A 22,716-nucleotide genomic window follows, 5' to 3' on the forward strand; every position below is an offset into this window, starting at 1 on the left:
CTACATTTAGAAAAAAAATTACAAGTTTCTAGACTCCTAAAAGCATAAAACTTTGATCAAAGGGGTTGTGCATTTATTGCATTTTGTTGTTGTTCTTGTTGTCTTTGCTCTGTAGGATACAGTATCAAGTCTGGTAAGACCTAGGAGCCTTATTCACAGCATTTAACCACCAGCGTACAGCCTGAGCACTGGCAGGACAGACATCCAGCACCACTGCAGGTGCAAAGTCTCAACGTCAGCCCTTGGGAAATCCTGGGGGCAAGGGGACAGTACGTGAGGGAGAGAGAGGAAGGTGCTATAACGTGTCCCATCATTCAGATCACGGACTATCTAGCCCCCGTTGAATTGGCAGAATGATAACACATCAGGCAGTGAGTTGGATCATGTGGTTTCTCCCTCTGCAATGATTTGATTTGGTTTTGAAAACATTCTAATAAGTCAGTTGGACAAAAACAATTACCCTATGGTTTCCACTCATATTCGGAATATAAGACATACTGAAAGGGGCCGTAGGGAAGGAGGGGAAGCTGAGTGGGGGAAAATCAGAGAGGGAGACACGCCATGAGAGACTCCTAACTCTGGGAAGCAAGAAACAGGTGCAGAAGGGGAACGGGGGTGGGGGATGGGGTGAGTGGGTGATGGGCACTAAGGAGGGCACGTGATGTGATGAGCAGTGGTGTTATATGTTGGCAAGTTGAATTTAAATTTTAAAAATTGAGAAAACATTCCAATGCCTTGATTTTAGATACAGTGAAAGATGCACCCCCCCCTCGACCCCACCCAAAAAAAGCAACCTTGACAACAAGAATCCAGATGTCTAGCTCAGTAATTTCCAACTTTGAAAAAGAGGACACTGGCCTGTTATTTGAATGATAATCGTATGAGGACTCCCTGCAAAGCAAACCAGTGGGTTGGTCGTGTGTGTGTGCACGTGGGTACACAGCTCCGTGTCACTGCACCGTGTGTGTGGATTTGCGTGACCACCACTGCCATCTGATACAGAATGATTCTGTTGTAAAAAGATCTCCCTATACTCCCTTAAGTCTCCCCCATCCTCCCTCCACCCCTCGCTGCCTACCAATCTCTAATCTGTTTTCCATCTTTATAATGTTGTCATTTTAAGAATTTTAAATAAATAGAATCATTGAGTGACCTTTCGAGATTGGTCGTTTTGCTCAGCCAGATGTCCTTGAGATCCATACAAGTTGTTGCATGTGTCAAGAGAACAAGAATCCTAGTTTCTAACTCAGCCATTCCATCTTTGGCCAAGTTGGGACTGTGGCCCTGTTCTTGACCCATCCTTCCCTGGGAGGCAATAATTAAAATCAAAGCAGTGGGTTGGTTTTTACACTTAGAGGAAATTAAAAATTGCTTAGAAGATGGAACTGTGGCCTCGGGCCCTCAGGGTCCCTGACAGCCTGTGCATGGGAGGTGAATTAACTCAGTGTGAAACATCTGCATGATGGACACGTGCTTCCCAGGCGAATATTGGCCACTTCCCTTCTCATAGCAGAATCCTGGAATATTACTGAAAAGCAGTCACCCTTCTAGGCCTCTTTCTATAGTCCTTGTCCAGGAGAGCTCCCCATGCTGCCACATGCTCACATGGCATTTCAGAGCAAAGGAGAGGAGGTGAGCTTGATCTCGATCCAGATCTCCCCGTCCTTGGGGTCTCTGGAGTCATCCTACTAAATGCATCACTTACGGTATTTTATTCAATCCATTCAACAGCTCTCCGAGATAGATGCTGTAATTGACCCCATTTCACCAGTGAAGCAATTGAGGCTTAGAAAATTAAAAAAAAAAAAAAAAAAAAAAAAAAAAAAACACCTCCCCCCAGGTCATAGAGCAAAGCCAGGACCGGAGCTAGGGTTTAAAGGACCCCAGACTCCTTGCTTTTAACCACCAAATGTTATAGTCCAGAGTGGAAAGCAGGCCAAAGAGCCTCCATACACTGGCACCTGCCACCCGCGGACTGGGAGAGAACATGTACCTGGCGGGGCCAGAAGCCTTGACATCTGCCCTTCAGCATCTCTTCATCTAAGGTGTGATAAGACACAGGTGTGAAGGTGTGAATGGTTCTTTAAATGGAAAGTAAGAGGCAGGAGCTCACAATGCGGGGGGGGCCTGACTCTGGGGTTTTAAGACACTTGGGATCTTTGAAGCCACTTTAGTTTTTCCCAAGGAAGTAAGTCAGGGATGGAGGTTTCTTAAGTCTGTAGAAGCAGAAGCCTGTGCTGGGTTTTTTAATTTCTAATCAAAATTAAGCACCAAATGAGTTTGTCCATACCTTTAAAAATGAGTGGCTAACAGTATGAAGCAAAGCATTAAGAAAAAAGATTCTTTTTAAATCTCCCTTTCACCTCTACTCTCTGTCACTTGCTTTTCTGAAACAGCAAAACCCTTCGGCTTGGTCTAAGCAGGCACGTTGAGGATATTCACCAACCCGCACCCAGTATTGTCGCAGCACTCCCGGTGCCTCAAAGGACCCAGGCTTCCCAAGCTGCTTGCCTTTTATCCCATGAAGCACACAGACCCCTGATCTGGGCAATGAGAGGTTGGGGAGCAACTGGTTGGTGTCTACCCTGTGCGGACGGACCAGCCCTCCTGAAGACTGGCGCTCCGGGACACATGGCCCGTCATTCACCTGCTCCGTCTTTTGTAGGCAGTGCCTTTGAGAAAATAAATGTCTGTGCACTCTGTCCCTCCTCCCTGGCCTCCTCAGGAGCCTCACTGAGGCTGAATATGCACAGTCTAAACAAAACAGACTAGCCTCCGGCCACCACATCCTTTGAACAGGTGGGTCCCCCGGGAGGCCCAGGCGGCGCCCCACCAGTTGACTCAGCAGATGGGCTGCCCGCCTCCCCCTGGCCTCTGCTTACATAGGCAGGCCTCCCAACAGGGGCCGAGCATTCATGCCTCACTTAGAACAGTGCACCTTAGGTTTGGGGAGGAACAGTTGAACCAACCTCTGGTGTGACCACATTTCCCCTTTCAACTTCTACTCTTCCAAATGGGCCTCTGTACAGGAGGCCCCCCACCGGGTGGGCAGGTGCCGTGTGCTGACCGCAGGTGTGGACGCCAGAGAGCACAGAGGGTAGGGGTCATGGCAGCTTTGGGCCCACACAGGTGTGCTGCTGTTCCCCGGTCTCCTGCTGATTCTCCTGAACTACGGATGGCATTAGCACCCCAAGCAGCTGGGGGCATTTCCCCAGGATCTCCGGGGTGAGCCCGCCTTCCTGAGCCACGCTGTAGTGGATGCGCTTCAGCTGGTGTCACCAGTGCCCCCACTCACTCCTGCAGCTACACTGCCCCTTGCGACCATCGGCTAGGTGGGTTATTCTGGGAAAAGACAGGCTTGCCTCTCCTCGTCCTGAGACTAATGAGTAGCTTGGACCAGCCTTTTTTCCAAAGTCTACTTGGTCTAGGTTTGCTTACTCCCAAATCTTCATTTATTATTTGGGAGCAGGACACTAACATTGCAACGGGGCTCATGGGGCGTTTGCTGGTGCCTCACTCTTCACTGATCCAGTTTGGGGTACGAGTTCCCACCCTCCCACAATGTTGCTTTTCATCGTCATCCCATCTCTTATTTTGGCCCTTCTTCCTGCATTTCTTCTCTTCCCAGATTTCTTATCCCTTTGATTCTAAACATAGTTTCCTCAGAAGAGCCAAGTCAGTTAGTCTAAGGGATAAGGATGGGGATAAGGATGACAATTCTCAGGAATTCCAGTAGGTGTTGGTTTTTTTTTTTTTTTATTAAGCATATTTTCTATTTTCCTGTTATCTCTATAATCTTCGAAGCATTAACTTCAATGAGAACTTTGCTATGGAGAGCCTTTAGAAGACCTGGAGACTTCTTTTTGTCTGCGCAGTTTTCCTCTTTTAGGCAGAATTTTTCTTTTGTTGTTTTGTTTGGTGGCTTATTTGGTTGGTTGGTTACCCCTCCTTTCCCTCCTCCCATGACCCTCACCACCTCCCCTTCTGCATCGGCCTCATGCTTCTTGAGTGTCTGCAAAGAGAAGGATATGTTTGTGGGCATTAAAATAAGGAGGGAATCTAGTAATAGTATTCTAAACAGGTAAACGTCCTATCCCATTAGGATTTCTTTAAATAGGAAAAAAAAAGTCATCATACATAGTCTTTGGGGGAATTGGCTATAGATGGAAAAAAGCAGAAGTCCACAGTTCTGCTGAGAAGTGGGGTCACTGTACTCCCGAGAGATAATGCTCTTGCCCGATGGCCATTGAGTTGTGTATAGGTGCATAAGCATTTGGGTGGGGATGGGGCTGGGGGTGTATATAAGGATTGTGGAGCAGGAGCAGGATATATATCCAAAAGATCAGTAACATCAATTCCCTGCCTTATAGGTTCTGTTTAGTAATTTGAGCTTTGAGGATTCTCCTGGCTGTAATCCAGCCCTCTTGAGAACCTTGAGAAAAGTCCTTTTGGGAGTCCAGTATCCTGTTAAGTGGTATCTTCCATCCCCTTTTGAAACTTTTGCTCTTCCCATCTCTAAAATCCCTTGATGGGATCGTCTTAAATTGGTGACTCATCCCTCAAACTCATCCGTCACACTGGAAACCACAGAGCCTTCCTTCGGTCCACCCAGCTGTAAGACTGAAATCCACAGCAACTGTCCCTGTTGTGGGGACCTTGACCGCAAGCATCTGGACAGCAGATGAGGCCAAGATCATACGTTACCTTTCTTACAGTGGTTGAGAGGCTACAGTGTTCATATTGATTTACAGAATCAATTTAATCAATGCCCCTAGTTTTGTTGTCTCTTTGCAACTGTACAAAACAGCTTGAATATTAGAAGGTGAAAGCCATGCTCCCTAATAACCTAATGAAAGTTTCATGGTAGCATTTAATCAGTAACAAGCCTGGCCTAGAACGAAATCATGTTTGTAGTGCTGTTGCTGAAGGCTCTCCCGTGCACCGAAATTGTTTTCATGTGAGGGTGGCTTCGTAAGGGAGATCACTGTGGGTAGATGCCATGCTCTGGAGGAGTCGAAGAGAGGACGGAAAAGAGGGGCTGGGAAAGCATATTCGTAGAAACGTGCTGAGTTTAATGTTAGCTGTTTTCACTCTCTTTTGAGAAAGTAAAAAACAAACGTATTATTTCAACAGGCATTTAATAAATGTCTTATTTACACAACGACCATAATAAGTTTCCATTCATGTAGATTTAATTATATGCTAGGAACATTTTATGTATGTGTAACACTCACTGTGCATTTTTTCCTCAACATCTTCCTACCCATACAGATTATATGGCAGCCCTACAGTTTGGAGCATTGACCCTCCCCCTCACCACCACCTCCCTCAGCTCCAAGGCAGTCCCCTAACTTGTCTCAGGTAATGACGGTCATTCCATTTCTTCCACCTACTTCTGAGCCGATCAGTGCATGGCGCTTCCTCCATGACAGGGATTGGCCTAGGAATGGGCCCTAACCCAACTGGGACCAGTGATTTGTAAGAGGAAGGTGTAAGATATCTGACAGCTTCTAGGAGCATTTCCTCACACTTGAGAGAGAACCTCAGGGAAGATGTTTTCCTGTACAGGTGAGAAGCCTGGACCTGTTGGCACAAGTCTAGGGATGAAGAAGCTGGCGTATGTGGGAGAGCAGAGCTTGGAAAGGCAGAATAACCAAACCAAAGCCATTGCCACAGGGACAGCCCTCTCACCTGCCCTCCTCTTGGAAGACAGACTTGGCCCAACACATTTCTGCATTCCCTGAACCTCTTTGAATTGGGAATTCTGGGACCCACAGCCATCAACACCCAAACTGAATCAGTGTGTTGTTAACAAACTACGCATTACACCAGTTCTGAAATAGGTACTATGATGATCTCTGTTTGCAGATGAGGAAGCAGAGGCTTTGGGGGGCAACTTCCCCAGGCCACATGGCAAGTAAGTAGCAGAGCTGCGATTTGATTCCTAAGCCTCCACTCTTCTACCCACCAATTTCTATTCATTCCCATATCTTGGCCAGCTTTGCATAAGGAAGGGGGGTGGGCAGGAGGAAGCTCACCATTTCTTTGCTTTAGAACCAAAGTGAATAAAGTGCAGAGCATAGGGCAAGTGCTCACTGACCTCTACAGTGCACATCAGAGCTCAGAAGCAGTCCTGCCGTTCCAGCACAGAAGGTACTGCAGGCCACAGCCCAGAAACCTCTTGGTAGGTGGCACATTAAACTGCTTTACCTCTTTATTGGCAAATACAACATACAGGCAGAAAAGTGCAATGAAACATAAATATACGATATAATGAACAATCATAAAGAAAATACCCCCATCAAGGTCTATTGGCAAATACAACATACAGGCAGAAAAGCACGATGAAACATAAATATACGATGTAATGAACAATCATAAAGAAAATAGCCCCATCAAGGTCTGTTTGGATTTGGCAATTAAATGTTGGTGGCCGAGGAGATAGTGATGATCACCTCGATCATTCTCCCCAGCCTAGTCACATCATTAACTGTAGCGTTTGGCACTCTTTAGGAAAAGAAATGGTGTTTATGCCATAACCTATAACGTTTATGCCAAAATTAGCATCCACAAATATATCCACAAAACGGTTTAATGGCTCCTAGAAAAAGAGCCATTAAAAAAAATAAAAGTGAGTTTCTGAATAAGGACGAGAACAGCAATGAAGTTATTATTAGCCTCGTTCCACTTTCTGGCTTCTTGTAGCGCCAAATTCTCAGGGACAAATGGCCTCTAAAGAGATTTCCTGGAAACCCAAAGTAAGGAGGGGTTGCCAGGGTCTCGGGAAGAGGGCACGACTGCCCCCCGTGACCTCACCCTTGGCTCCTTTTCTCCTGTTGGTGAGGAATGAATCTTCCGTTTGAGACCCAGGGCACACTCGTATCGGTGGTGGGCAGCCTTAAGTAGGCCCACTTCATTGTGTGTGCCTGTGGTTTAATGATCTTTTTATTTTTCAGCAGGTATCCCGCATAGATAAATACCAATTTCTGTTTGTGTGTTATCTCTTGTAATTGATTCTTTATTACCTCTTTTCAAAGACAGTAGAATAAAAAGGTCTGTTTGAGGAAAGCACAAAATGTCCATTGCTGCAAATGAAAGAATAAATAAATCAATGGGCCTTAACAACCACTTTTTATCCCAAAGTGAGCCCTCTTGACCCGGTATGGTACAGTCAGAGGAGAGCACTAAGAAAAGCTCGCCACTGAAAGGAACCCCAAAAGCCTGTGATGTAGAGCCAAGCCCCCAACTGGCAGGCGCTGTAATTATCAGACGGATTAATCAGGACATTCCTCCCCAGCTCATATTTTCACCCTTATTTAGAGTCTTCAATTAGGAAGACAAAAAATATCTTCCAGCCCTGATAGCTCCTTTCATTATTGTAATCACTAAAGTAATCTATTTGATACCATACCTTCCCAGGCAGCCAGCAGATAATTACCTTTGTACACGGCTGAGACCAGCCCGAAGCTGGGCAGGCTTTCTTCTAGAAGTCAGAGCCCACCCTAGTGAACAAAGACAGCGGTCCTTAGATGGTACGTGGGTGAGGAAACACACACACACACAGTTGGTCTTCCATACCATTGGTATCCAATTTACGTGTTGACAGTGGCAGCTTCTTGTCTGGTTGCCACATATTCATATTTGCACTTTGAGTGTAATCCAGATAGTGGCCTTCTGGGCCCCTTGTCATTCATTGAGCGTCTGCCATTCAGAGTCCCCCAGCCAACGAGGATATCAGAGTCCTCTTAGTTTTTTCAAGCCCAACTTCTTTGCAGGCAGCACCTACCCAAGCCTGGAGCTTCAGTAAATCGCAGCCAGATTTGGCTGGTGAGACTAGGGGCTTGGTCAGGAGGAGGCTGGAGTGTGGAGGGGGAAAGGGGCGCGCTTTCTTAGAATGGGGTCAGGTCTCATTCGTGCCTGTCGCTGCCGTGCCTGAAACAGTGCATGTCATGCAATAGTAATCGGTGTCGACACCTGTTACTGTGTATTAGGCCCCTGGTGTTTGCCAGGCTCAAAGACTGCAGCAGTGAACAAAACTGAAGAGAAAGCCCTGTCCCCGTAGTTTATATTCTATGGGGACAGATAATAAAAGGAGTGAGTAACATATGCAGTGTCTTATAGATTGTGCTAAGTGCCATGGATAAAAGTCAGGGAAGTGAACCAGGTTCAAGGGCAGGTGCATGCCTCAGGTTTGAGGGATAGATGGTGCAGGGGGCCCCAACCAAGAGAGGCCATGGTAGGTAGAACGGCGACAGTGATGGGCATCGTAGGAGATGAGATCAGAAATAACAGTGGGGGCCAGGTCGCATGGACTCTCGTAGGCCATGGAAAGGACACCAGCTTTAACCCTAATGTAGTGAGAGGATTTTAGAAGGTTTTGAGCAGAGGTGACATGATGTGACTTAGTGTTTGAACGGCATTACTTTGGCTGCTCTAAGGAGGCAAGGGGCGAAGCGGGAAGACCAGTTAGACTCTCGGAATAATTCAGACAAGAGAGAGTGCTGATTTGCACGGTGGTGGCAGAGGTGATGGGGAGCAGTCGATTCCGGCTACGCTCTGAAGCTACAGCCTATGGGTTTGCTTATGGGTTCTCATGAGGCATGAAAGCAAGTAACGTACTGTCGTGTCTGCCAGGTTTGTGTGGAGTGTGTACGGTGTGATGTGACAGGGCATTGCACAGGGACGTGACTACAGGCGGTTGGGATCGCTGGGGACGACGGTCTTACAGCCTGGATACCACAACGTGGGAAGGTGGAACGGGAACGGGTGGGTCCTAGAGCGGCAACCACCAGCGTACCTTGCAGTGGGGCGCGGAGGAGTTCGGTCATTTGCCAAAACTGCACACGTGATCTTGAGAGTCAGACTATCAGCCTTCACTTTGTTGCTAAATAACCTTTTCTTATTGATTACTGCAATTGATTATCAGCCCATTTTAGATTACTACGATGCATCTCTTTTTCAGTTATTGAATTGAGAGATGGATTGTTCTTAAAATTGTAGCTGAACCTTCTATTTTTCTCCAATTCCAAGCTATTCTGGGCTTTCCCCTGGACTGTTTCTTAAGATCGAGAGTTTATCTGAAATGACTTCAACAAATCATTTCATTCACCCCCGCCCCCCGCCTCAAGCAAATTCCCACTGTGACCCTTCTCTCCCTCACCCTCCTCCCCTCTACCCACCCCCGCCTCCGTCTCACCAGCATGAGCACCAGAGCCCATGCCTCCCAGAGCTTTACCTTTGCCCCCAAAACCTTTCCCATTGGCGTTCTGGAGCTTCTTTTCTCATAGCTAACCAAGGGAGAAGATGACCCCTCCCATTTTGAGCAAAAGAGAGAAATAAGTGTGTCTCAGGGACTCATTTCTAGTGAAAAGAACAGTATGTTTGGTACAAAGGGCGCAACCAGATAAATGCAGACAAGGTTAAGAGAAAATAATCTTGAGAGCTTCGGGAATCCCAGGCTTCGCGGCTAATGTGCTGTAAGAGCTTGACCCTTTGCCTTACCAAGAATGGTGAGGGGCAGGCAGGAGGCCAGCACCAGGCATCATGGCCTCTGGCAAGAATCAGAGTTTAAGGGTAAAACTGAAAATAAAAAGAACCAGCCTTGATTATTCATGTATGCCCAGTAAGTGTACTGCAGACAGTACATCATTTTGTCTTAAAAATATGACTGAGGCTCAGAGAGGTTGAACAACCGGTTTCAGGACACACGACTAGTCAGTGACAGAGCCCAGAACAGTACTTGAAGATAAGTTGGTCCAACTACTTCCTGCCAGTACTGAGTACCTTTCATTCACTCAATCGGCAAATACAAACTCCGTGTCACCTTGTACCCGAACACTGTGGATTGGATCGTTGCTACTTTGCTTTTTGACTTGCACAAGGTTAGGCTGAAACAGTAGTCACTGATTGGGTTTGTTGACTTTGGAGGCGGCCCGATAAATGGCATCTCTCTTCTTCACTGAATTGAGGTATCATTAAGGAGTAGATAGAGGAATCAAACAGGTCAAGATCAAGACACAGTGTTAATACTGACATAGTGAGATGTGAAGAGATGGCTCCTATACTGTGTATAGCCCCAGTCAGGCCCCCAAAATTCCCTTCCCTGAAATCCACTCCCTACCTCCCTGGAGGGGCCGACATCCTGAGGTGGGAAAAAGGGAGCCCTCCTGCCCTCCTCCTCTTCAGACTAATCCTGCCCCTGCGGGAAGGGTCCCAGGCAGGGGCTGACGTGAGGCATCTCCCAAAGAACAAATGAGAAGACTCTGTGACTTCACCCACAGACCCAATCCCACAGGTGGTGAGCACAGTCCACACTGGACCTCAGCCCCTCAACCGTCTTGATGAGACAGGATTGCGGTCACTGGAAAATGAGTACAGCTAGCGGACATGAGGCATTTACACAGACTTTGGCTCCGACGGAGAGGCGAGACATAAAAGAGAGCCAGAGAGGAGGCCCCATCAAAAGATGGACTTAGGCTTCTCTAAATACTGGTGGGAGGGCAGGAGAAGGCCCAGGAAGAGGAGGGTTGCAGATGCAGAAGAGAGAAAGCACCATTGTCAGACAAAGCACCCCAGAATTGGGAGGCAGTAGAATGCACGTGGCTGTGCTGGGGTTAAGCCTTCGGGAGGAGGAGAGAGAGTAGGGAAAGAGAAAACAAGGGTGTGAGTGCTGGCGAGGTGTGGGTCTGGTGGCAGAGGATTGAAGGGGTTCCTCGGTGACTGCTTATTTCTGCCTGGGCGGAAAGGCACAGTCACTTAAAAGATGACTATTCAGAGGCTCTTTCAACTTTCCAACTGGTCTCTAAGCATCTCTCTTAGTCAACCCATTCTTACAGGATCAACGTCTTCGCCGTGTTGGATGTTGCTTTGCTAGGCACCCTGTTAACTCAACCTGGAACTTTTTGCTTCATTTTTCATGCTGAGGTCAACTTCATAAACATAAGTTAGGCAGACTTTGAGAGGCTAGGCTAGAATCCTGACGCCTTATGCAGCGTTGCTTTGGGGTTTAGAGCATGCATTCTAGGTGCAAACTCACTGTAATAAATGATATTTTGGAACATAACTTTCCATAAAGGATCCTACCACCTCTCCTAGTGATTTTTAACTATTTTGGGAAATCACAGAAGTTGAGCCTCTTTGGTGTGTCGCGAAGGGAGGAAAGCCAAGAGTAGCCAATGAAGTGACTTAGGCCAATAGACTTGGACTTTCAGTCTCTAGCTTATTAGGCAAATGGCATCTTCCAGCCCAGGGACCGGGTGCTGCTGTCCTAGACAGTTGATGGTGGGTGAATTAAATGGGGGGAAAAAAAAATGCAGCAGTTCCCAGCATGCAACTGACAACTTTTTTCTATTGAGCAAAGCAAGCCTTAAAAATGATCCATTATGGGACCTGCCTTCAATTCTGTCTCCTCCAGCATTCATTCCAGTGAGAAATCCTTTAAAATGGAGTCAGTAAATCTAACTCCAATCATAGATCCTCCTGAAGATTCTAAAGTGGAGTATCTCCGTTCATGCCAACTCCAAATTACAAAGCAGATGAATAAATGCTTCTCCCTTGCCTGTTTCTGGCTCGGGGGGTGAGCTTGGTAGAAGCCTAAGGTGGCCTGCAGCACCCCCCACTCCCAGCACCCTTGTCCCATGGCTCATTTGTGGGCAGCCATTAATTCCACAGAAAAGGACTCTCTTGAATTTCTTCCATTTAAAGATTACTTCTCCCACCCGGAGTTACACCCCAGTGCCCTAGCAAACGTTTCTTTTCTACGGCATAAAGGTAAATTCCTCCCACTTATCACCCTATCAATTCTGGAAGATAAAAAAGTCCTTCACCAGGTCTGCCCTTGCTCCCCTTCGCAGGGTTTCTCCGAATCCATCGTGTGCCCAGTGGTGGTTTTGTGAAGGGCCAGGCTCATTTAATTTCTCTGTTGCGATGTGCAAAGATCTCGAGGAAGGAAAATCAGTGATTTATATGAAACACTTGAGCTTCTTCTCTCTACCCTCTTCCTCCAAGAAGATGTCATAACCAATCCATCAGGACTCTGAGCTCTGTGTGTTTTCTCTGCCCTGTCCCCATCAGAAATCTGTGCCAAGTTAGAACTAAATCATGGGACACATTTAATTAAAAGACAAATGGTAAAATAAGGTTGTGGTGGATGCCTTCTAATTGTGGTCTGTTAGATTTTAATTACATGTCATAAATTGTAAAAGCCAATCCACTTGCGCGTCTCTCTCTTCTCGTGCTCCTGTTCTTTTTAATCACAAAGGGAATGTTCTCAGCTGCTGACAGGATGGGACTCATCGTCTGTGCAGAGCAACTTGATCTTACCCGATGGTGACTCAGCAACTTGCCGAATCCAATTAGCAGTTTTGCAGCTACTTACTCGAAAGGACTGTAGTAAAGCCTGACTTCAGACATCTCAAACTGCCGGGTCTCCCAGCCAACCATCGGCTTGTTTGTAATCAACCAGTTACCATGGCCAGGGTGCAATAGAACGGATGCTGGGTGCCATGGTGAGAGCTAGAAATGTGCTTCCTCCTGGGTCCCAGCTTTTCATCCGTCCTTACCCGTGATGGAGGCATAAGCACTCGGAGACTCAGAGTGAAGAGGCCAGATATCTTAGTGACCATCTAATCCACATGAAGGAACGGAGACCCAGGGGTGTTAGGCTCAGGATTACCTGGGTGGTTAGGGGAAAGGCTCACATCATGGGAACCCAAACTTCTTGATACCCCCACATGTTGCTGTTTCCCAGTGCCCCACCCCACTGCTCTCACCCAGAGCCCTGTCTTAGGAAGAGGGTAGCAGGGTGTCCTGGACAGGTCCCTGTAGACCCTGCCCTAACTAGCAGAGCAGGTGAGGTGGGCAAGTCACACAACCCCTCTGGCTCTCAGTTTCCTTATTGTGGCCACAGGAGTGATGCTGTATCAGAGAGTGGTGAGAAGTATGTGAGATAGTAAACTTATAAAGTACTTAGTATTTTTTAAATAAAAGTCCCCAAAACAAAGGAACAACTCAGCACCCCGAAGTCCCTTCAGTCTTGATTTGAGGGCATTGAGACAGAGGGAAGGTAAGAGAAGAAGAGAGAGAAAGGGCGTGTGTTGCATGGAAACATTATGAATCAAAGTCACTTCTGCAAACACTGAAACAAGCAGGTGGCCAGAGGGAGCTCTGCTTCGGACGTCAGTTTATTTGATTGATAACAAAAAATAAATAAATAAAGAGTGCCTATTCTGGTATTTTTGCATGAAAGCCCAGAATTTATACTTACACCTCTGTTCCTGCTGGAGAGTACTGCCCGGCCTCTGCCAACAAGACTTTAGACCCTCTGCAGCTTCTCTCCTGGACTCGCCTGTGCTTTGTGTGTTGTGCTCTTGTCATTGGAACAGACTTATGTGTGGACCTAGAGACTAAGGCAAATGAGTGTCTTTTAATGAATTGTAAAAATGATTGGCTCTCGCACAGAGCTGTCAGTAGTCCGGGCCTTTTTTTGCCTCCCCTCACCTCCCCATGTTCACATGCACCTAAATGTCATGGCTTCGTCCTGTGTGTTTAAGAGAAAGCAGCAGATCTGTATTTTCTCTCTGCTCTATTTTGATTTTTCCTGTGGCCAGAGGTAACTGCAGAAAGTGGTTTTAAAAAAAGGGGAACCAAAAAAAAAAAAAAAGGGGGAACCCTCTAGCACTGTTGGTGGGAATGCAAACTGGTGCAGCCACTCTGGAAAACAGTGTGGAGGTTCCTCAAGAAGTTAAAAATAGAGCTGCCCTACAACCCAGCAATTGCCCTACTGGGTATTTACCCCAAAGAGACTGATGTGAAACGCTGGGATACCTGCACCCCAATGTTCACAGCAGCAATGTCCACAATAGCCCAGCTGTGGAGGGAGCCACAATCCTTCGACAGATGACTAGATAAAGAAGATGTGGTCTATTTATACGGTGGGATATGACTCAGCCATCAGAAAGGGCAGATACCCACCATTTGCTTCCACGTGGATGGAACTGGAAGGTCTTATGCTGAGTGAAATAAGTAAATTGAAGAAGGAAAACAGTCATATGGTTTCACTCATATGTGGAATATAAGATAGTAAAAGGGATTATAAAGGAAAGGAGAGGAACTGAGTGGGAAAAATCAGAGAGGGAAACAAACCATGAAAGACTCCTAACTCTGGGAGACCAACAAGGGATAGTGGAAGGGGAGGAGGGCAGAGGGACGGGGTGACGGGCACTGAGGGGGGCACTTGATGAGATGAGCACTGGGTGTTATACTATATGTTGGCAAATTTAATTTTTTTAAAGGGGGAAAAAAAAAAAAAACCCAACCAGGATAGATCTTCCAAATCAAGTGTGGTCAACAAACACAGTGTTTCAGAAACTTGCCAGCCACTTCCCTATAGTTTTAATGAAAACCAGCAGTCCAGTTTCAGCCAGCACCAGGGTGATGCTAACAGAGAAGCTGCTTAGATGTTGTGCAGTCAGAGGCGCTCAAAGGCCAGGAATAGTGCGATGCTGAGTGTATAGTATGTAGCACCTGGTGCCCAGTAAATTTCTATCAATATTAATGCTCTTGTTTATTTTTCTCTCCTTCGGTAAATCTGGGGACATGTAACTTCTTTATTAATCTAAATGAAGGTATGCACTGCTCACTAAACCAATCAATTAGCAAAGGTTATTGTGCTAATACTAATTATAGTAACTATTCTCTTTTATTAAGTAGGTTTGTGTCAGGTGCTGTGTTAGAATCTTTACACATATATCTATAAAATATGTTACTAGCCCCCACTTAAAAGTGAGGCTTACAGAGATTCAGCAACTTTCCAGAAAGAAATCACACCTAGCACGTGCTGCGAGCAGGTCTGTGTGCCTCCAGAGCGTGGGCTCTCAGCTCTCCTGCTGCACAGCCTCGCAGTGTACTTGGGCGACTAGTCAGCTTCCCAGGGCGGCCTGTGGCTGATGGTAATGCCCCGAGCAGCAGATCGGCCTGCTGAGCTGCTCTTAGAGCAATTCTGGGAACACCATCAAAGACGGGGACTGTCCCAAACCTAGCTTTCCCCTGGCCATGGTTTATTCTTGCTGGCCTCTTACATCCACTCTTTTGGAATTCAGTTTCCTCCCTAGAATATACCTTTCACAGGTATTTCATGGAAGGTGTGGAGCGGTAAACTTTCTCATTTTGTCTCACTTTGTCTGAAAGTGTTTTTTATTTTGCCACTATTCTAGAATAACAGCTTAGCTGAGTACAATTGATAGAGGTTGACATTTTGTTCGTACCGTTCCTTTCCCTCCTGACCTCCGGAGCTATTGAGAAGTTGCCTTTTTCTTTCATTATCCCTTCTAAGTTCTGTAGTTTTCCCCCTCTAGTTGTTTTCAAGGTCGTCTCTTTGTTCTGGCTGTTCAGCAGTTTCATTTCCAGGTGTCTGGTGCAGACTTTTTTCCTTTTATCCCATTCAGAATTTACTGTGCTTCTAGAGTCTGAGGATTTCGTCCATTCTAGAAGTCTCTTGCTGTTATCTTTTCAGGTGTTGCCTCTCTTGTTTCTCTCTGTATTCTTCTTCAGGGACTCAGAGTCTATCCTATGGTTCTTACCCTCTCTCCTGTCTTCCATTCCTGTACTTTGTCCTGCTTCATGCCGAACAACTCCTCAGGTCTGCCTTCCAGCTTACTGTTTCTTCATTCAACTGTGTCTAATCTGTCGGGTTAACCTTTCCATTCATTTAAAAATGATAACTATATTTTCCTATACATTTTTATGGAGGTCTGGTTCCTTCCTGCTGTTCTCTTTTCTTAACATTCTATCACATGGTTCTTTCATGTCTTTAAGTATTTGGAGCATATTGAAATGTTTAAATACATTTTTAAGCATTTTAAACACTTTTTGGGTTTTTCTTGTTTCTGAAATTCTTGGGGTACTAATCCTTTGGTTTTTTAATCTAATATCTCAGGCATATCGTGGGTCATTTCCTTATGTGTTCTGTAATTTGGGGCTACGAGGTTATGTTCATTGGAGCTTCTCCTGAAGTGATCCCATGTGGCTAGCCTTCTCTCCAGCACTGTTCTGCATTTTCTTCTGTCCAGGTATTCTAGGGTTAGCACCATTCCAGGACCAATTTTCTATTGATTTCCCAGTTTGAGGATCTGAGGCACTGTGTTTGGGACCCAAAAGTCTCTTGTGACACTGGGATTGTGATTCTCAGGGTAGACTCCTTGACACTGTGCTCAGAATCTAGTCAGAGGCCAGGTTCCTTTGCTCTTCTCTGTACCAAGGATATATTTTTTCCTTAGTCTACTCTTTTATAAAGGGTGCAACCCTTTAGGGTACCAGCCCTGTGCAGGAATCCAACTTCTTGTGTGATCCCAGCCTCTTGCTTCATGTGAACCAAGGCCTTTGTCTCTATTCCCACTTGGACGTTTACAGATAAACACTAGGTTACAGTCATAGACATTTTCCCCTGCTCTAGGCAGCTGAAGCATTAGGCACTTACGGTTGCGTGTTTTTGTCTTTATTTTTTTCACCCAGAGGTTTTCCCTTGCTTTCATATTATCAATTTAGCTATCTACTTCTTTTTAAAGCCAATGTTCTTATCTGTTATTTAACACGTCTGGGAGTATATAGCAGTAGGATCTTCATTTTATTCTGCCATCGTTCTGGAACCTTCCTAGCTCACTGCTGTCTTATTCTGAGCTAACTGTCATACATGAAAGAGCCAGACCTATCCTTTGGTCACCTGTCCAGCAGGCTGTCCAAAGCATGCACTGCCCAACTCTGCACTCATTCCTTTGCCCAGAAAAAAAAAAAAAAAATCATCGTGAAATGAAGGAACCTAAAGATGTTAGACCATACTAGCAGTTTCTTCAAGGTACGACAATGTGTCACATTGCCCCGTGAGCCCACAACTGAGGTGTCTTAGTATTTTGCCTGTGAAAGTAACCCAGGGGCACTCATCAAGCCTTGCCTAATTATTTATAATGGACAGATTCAACTTCAGAAGACTATGTTTGCCTGTAATACACCAGAAATACAAATTTAATATCTTTTTTTTTTAGAAGAAAATACTTGTTTTCACTGAGTTTGAGAATGGATAACTGTAATTCAATAATATTTTGAAATGTTTTATTGACTCCAACTCTTACTTTATTAGTACTTGCTTCAAAGGTGCTGACAATGCTTTGCTCACATGACTTCAGTTTTTTCCTAACTGTGGGGCTAGTTAGGAACAAATAGCATTGCTTCTGTTTTATTGAGACCTGGAGAGGTCACCGGATTTATCCAAGTAGCAAAGATATCTAAACCACCAAACAAACTGTGTTGAACTCACGACCCACCTCCCTTGCCTGAAGCAAAATTGCTTTTTCGTGGAAGTACATTTTAGGGCTATTCCCTCAAGTTTCATCAAGGGAACAGCCTTATGAAACTCACTACTGCCTTGAAATAGTGATATGGTTGAGATATTGGTCACTAATAACAGTCAATATCCCCAGCCCAGGATTAAAAGCATAGCTTTGGAAGCATTTGACACCTAAATTGTAATCCTTTGTCTGTTACCTACTGTTTGAGTGACCTGGGCAAGTCACTTTTAACCTCTCTGAGCTATAGTTTTCTTACCTACAAAATAGGGGAAATAATCACATTATGATAGGACTGTGATAAGAATTAAATAGTGCATGTAGACATACTAAGTGACCCATAAATCATAACCATTATTAGTCTGAAGTTCCCTGTGGGGAGCTTTAATTTCTTCTAGAATATTATGTTGAGGTAAGTTTTGCTTCCCTAAGAACTATGGTCTTCTCTCCTTTCAGGCAGTACGAACCATGGAATTGATAAGGCTTTCTTTTCATTTTGTCCCCAAGTTCTGTAGCAAGTTCAATATCTTCTCTGCTAGTTCAACTCCCAACCTTCAGATCTCCATTCTGTGTTCTCCAGGTTTGACTTTGTCTTCATCAGTCTCATATTCTCCCTTATTCTGGCTTTCTTTTTCTTTTTCTCTCTGGTATTTTCTATTAACGAAGAGGATAAAATGAAATTTGGAAGTGCCTAACACTATATAGTAGATCATTCTTCCCTTTAAAATGTTTTTTTCTTAGGGCACCTTAGGTGGCTCCGTTGGTTAAGGATCCTCTTTATTTCAGCCAAGGACATAATCTCAGGGCTGTGAGATCAAGCCTTGTGTTGGGCTCCACACTGAGCATGGAACCTGTTTAGGATTCTCTCTCCCTTTCTCTCTGCCCCTCCCCTCCACCCAAACCCTGCTTTCTCCCTCTAAAAAAAAAATAAGATAACATGTTTTTTCTTTCTTCTTTCACCCTTTCTTTCTTTATACTTCCTACTCTTTCTCTGCTAAGTAATATTTACTAATGAATTTATTCTTTCCCTGTTTTATGATAAAATCCTAGTCATATTCTAAAAGCATCCTGTAATGTAATGGGTAAATAAGAATCATTACTGTGATATCCCTGCTTAAAAGTAGTTAATGGTGGAGCATCTGGGTGGCTCAGTCAGTTGGGCATCCTACTCTTGGTTTCAGTTCGGGTCATGAGATTGAGCTCCACATCAGGTTCTGTGTTCAGTGCAGTGTCAGCTTGAGATTCTCTCTCTCCCTCTTTCTCTACCCCTCCCCTCTGCTCATACAGTTTCTCTCCCTCAAATAAATAAATAAATCTTAAAAAAAAATTTTTTTAATCTAAAAAAAAAAAAAATTTGCAGTGCCTGCAGCAGACATTGACAGGCTGAACAGAGTGTGCCCACAACAAAAGGATGCACAGACTTCAATAAAAAGCAAGTCCCCACATCCTCCACCTGTGGCCTTCATTAAGTCACTGTATCTCTCTGGGCCTGTTTCTGGCTCTGCAGAAACAGATGACAGTGTCCCCTTCTCAGGATAGCCATGTGGGTCTCAACTAGCAAGACCATGTAGGTCCAAGGCTCTGGAAGCTGAATTGCTTTATAATTGTTAATTTTTCTTATTGTTGTTACCATTATTAGTAACAAAGTATCTTCAATTGTACAACAACTGATAGCAAAACCCAGAGCTAAAAAAAATAAATAAAATAAAAGTAAAACAGAGCTTTCTTTAATTTTATCAGTATTTGGAATTTAAATGTAGTTTTCACATAGGTGTTACAGGTTCTAGGACACGTTTCTGTTGGTGTGGTTTCCTCATGTCAGCCCTTGAGGAGAATAAATGGTCTAGGATAATCATGTCCTTCTTGAGATGGTAAAAATAAATTCATGAGGAACATCCATAACTATGGTACGACTATAAGGTAGTACACACAAACATTCCAGCAACTTCTGAGTTGCTCACTGACACTTGCACAAGGCACCTTCCCTAATCAACCCATTTAAGTTAGTTGCCCTTTTGTGTAGCCTCATTACTCCATGTATCTCTTCTCCAAACCCAATAGGGTAGTTGCAGTTTACATTTCTTTGTAATTCTTTGATTAATGCCTATATCTTATGCTAGACTGTAAGATTCATGAGGTCAGGTCAAGGTTAGTTTTGCTTTTGTGCTACCATTAGGTCCTCAGTACCTGGCACAATACATGACATATATTGGATATTCACTTCATCTTTTGGATGGATGGATGGATGGATGGATGGATGGATGGATGGATGGAGTGATGGATACATAGACAAACAGACATTTAATCTCAAAGACAGTGATGTTCAACATTATATGTGCTGCCTGCAACTCTGTCAGTGGTTTTGGGGGCCTTCTGGCAGGGCTGTCATAAGACATAATCGAGGACCAGTGAGTAGAAACATAGGAAGCATTTGTCGGCTCAATGTAAAAGGGGAGCTGCATCTCCGCCTGCAGTGGGAAAGCAATGGGCAACCCCAGAAGTAATCCAACATAAGACTTTGTAGAAAGAGCTCAAGCATGGGTCAGAAACTCTTTACAGTCCCATGTCTTGGATTCTGTGATTCCATAAAACATGTTGCTTGTATGATGAATCCTTACTCAAGATATCACTGCTGTATTCCAGCCTAGAATACTATGCATAGAGGAAGCTCATCCTAACAGCCAAATCCCTGTTTTGTCACTCTCTCCCTCAAACTCCCACTCACTATTTGTCAAGAGATGATACTATTAATTAGACCCAGAAAGTCCCTCCTCAAAAACATTTGCAAAATAACCATAAGTCATTGGAAATATATATAAATTTCTCTTTCCTAATGCTTCCTTCATAGTTAGACACTGAGTCTTTCTTAAAGTAATTAGCACATTTCATCCATTACTCACTAAAGAAATATAAGCTATTCAGCATAACACAGTTACGGGTAATTCTATTTATAATAATGGGATTGAGGATAGATCTGTAGTGTACCCCTTGGTTGGGTGGCTGTTAATACTAGATCAGTGACATGGTAAACCCTAATATCTGAGTAATCCTCTACTGTTTGGAGAAAAGGGAGATCTGAAGTTCACTGAGGGCCAGTGAACTCTACATGCAATAAAACTGCCCAGAGAAGTCATAAGATACTGTAGAGCTATGATCCTGGACTCCGTTGTTTTGGTTGACTGCTTACTGATGCATTTTCATTTGAGGCTTCTTAGCTAGGAACATAAGGCCTTCCTCTATAATCCCCACCCACCGTGCAGCCTCCTACCCTACCAGCTCTGTACTGTCTACACCCAGACCAGCCACTCTGAACTACTCACCTCTCCTCATCTGTCCATGCTTCTGTCTGTGCCTTTGCAGAAATGACCCTTCCCTCTTACAGGGTCAATCACTTCCTGTACATGCTGTGACCAAAGCTGGCTTCCTGCTGTGTTTGTACACAGACTTGCATCCCCTGGACAGCTCTTGACTGGACCATTTATACCTGCAACATACACTCAGCAACTCAGTGTTGAAATGGAAAAGGAAAAAGATAATAAATGCCCCTCACCCTGACTAGTATTTGTGTCATGTTGCCAGCTAGATCCACCCCTTGGCCTTCACCTGCAAAAATCCTAATCATACTTTAAGATCTAAATCTAATCTCATCTCCCCTGCCAGTCTTTCTCACTGCTAAGTCATTTACAATCCATGTCGTTCATTTAACATTTACCATGAATAGCTTTGTCCTGTTGGTATCTCTTCATGTATAAATGAAAATGTCTTAAGCCCCAGATAGATGGTAATCTAGCCTAATCCTTCTTTTTGTATTATTTTGGGATACTTCTCCCCCCTAACATTGCCAGTGAGTTGTGCACAGAACAGCCACTCCATGAATATTTACATATCGATCAAGCAATTCGTATTTTGTATCTTCCCACAAAGTCTGCCTCAGCACAGGATAAATAATTGCTGATCAATTGATTGAGTTGGAAATGTAGCACTTCACCTACCACAAATCTTCTGTTTTGTAACCTGACTCATCCACCAAAGTGTCAACACATTTGGGAAGCTGCCATGTAACAGTAGAGAGTTAAAGTTAGCTCTGTTGACTTTGGCTTGGCAGACTAAGCCAGGGAGAAAAATAAAACCTCTTCCAAATTTTCCACACAACCAAAAAGCACAGAGCTTTGGAAATCTGTGCAAAATGAGCCATTACTCCCAAGTTTGTTAGAAATATATGAGGATGGCTTGGAGAATCATGGAACAGTTGAAGAGAATTGTTCAAATATGGTCAAATTTTGTTATAGCTTTATGAGCAGGGTATCATAAAAATTTGTGTCAAATGCAGGGCAGCTTAGTAGCTAGGTTAATGAAATCAAAACGAGCTATTTGAGGAGGATGGAAACCAACCGTGCTATACCCTTGAAATAGTCCCACCGTGTGGATATTAATGACCTGGTGGGGTTTTTGTTCTTGTCTTTTGTTTATTTGTTTTTCATATAAATCCAAGTTCCCAACCTCCATCTCTAGTAACAGTCAACTGGATTATTTGAGCCAACTCATCTCGAATTTTTTTATTTTAATAGAATATACATAAATTTACCTATTTCACCATCGTGAAGTGTATGGTTCTGTGGCGTGAGGCACATTCACACTGTTGTGCAACCATCACCACCGTCCATCCATCTCCAGGTCTTTTTCATCTTCCCAGACTCAAACACCATTATACACTAAGTCCTCCTCCCTCCCTCCCCCAGCGGCTGGCAACCACCCTTCTACTTTCTGTCTCTGGGTTTCACAATTCTAGGGACCTTATGTAAGTAGAATTCTATGTTTGGCCTTCGGCACCTGGCTTATTTCTCTCAATATAATGCCCTCAACTTTCCACCATGTTGTGGCACGTTTCACATTAGGACTCCATCTTTATAGATGAGGAGCTGAAGCTCCGATAATTCATCTAAGGTTGTTCAGATCTTTCCATGTGGCCCAAAGTAGAGACCCTAGAATCTTTAGGTATGTCAATAATAATACCGATTCTTAACTATAAGCCTAAACTAGGCTAAACACTTAACATGTATTATTTTCATGCAGTCTCTTCAAAAAACCCTATGCATTCATTATCTGTATCTTAGACTGAGAACCCGGATCAGAGATTAAGAACCGGCCCGAGATCCTCCAGCTGGGAGGTCATAGCACTGGTTAGTCTATATCTTGAGATTCTATTAGATGATTTCCCCAGGGCAGTTATTTTGGTATATGCATGCACATAGAGCCAGGAGCATTGGCCCCACTCCCCACGAGGCACGAGCATCAACTCCTTCCTCCTGAGGAGCTTGGCATGAGGCACTCATTGGGAAGTACTGGGAGAAGTTACAAGGACTGATGGGTATAAAACCCT

At 44.5% G+C, this 22,716-nt stretch overlaps 1 protein-coding gene across 1 annotated transcript in view; it reads left to right on the top strand.

The window, feature by feature from the left end:
• FARS2 (phenylalanyl-tRNA synthetase 2, mitochondrial) overlaps positions 1 to 22,716 on the top strand; it is a 499,622-nt gene that overhangs the window by 470,264 nt on the left and 6,642 nt on the right. The gene's annotated exons all lie outside the window — the stretch shown is intronic.

This window comes from Canis lupus, chromosome 35, assembly GCF_011100685.1.
Source record: "Canis lupus familiaris isolate Mischka breed German Shepherd chromosome 35, alternate assembly UU_Cfam_GSD_1.0, whole genome shotgun sequence".
Classification (NCBI taxonomy): Eukaryota; Metazoa; Chordata; class Mammalia; order Carnivora; family Canidae; genus Canis; species Canis lupus.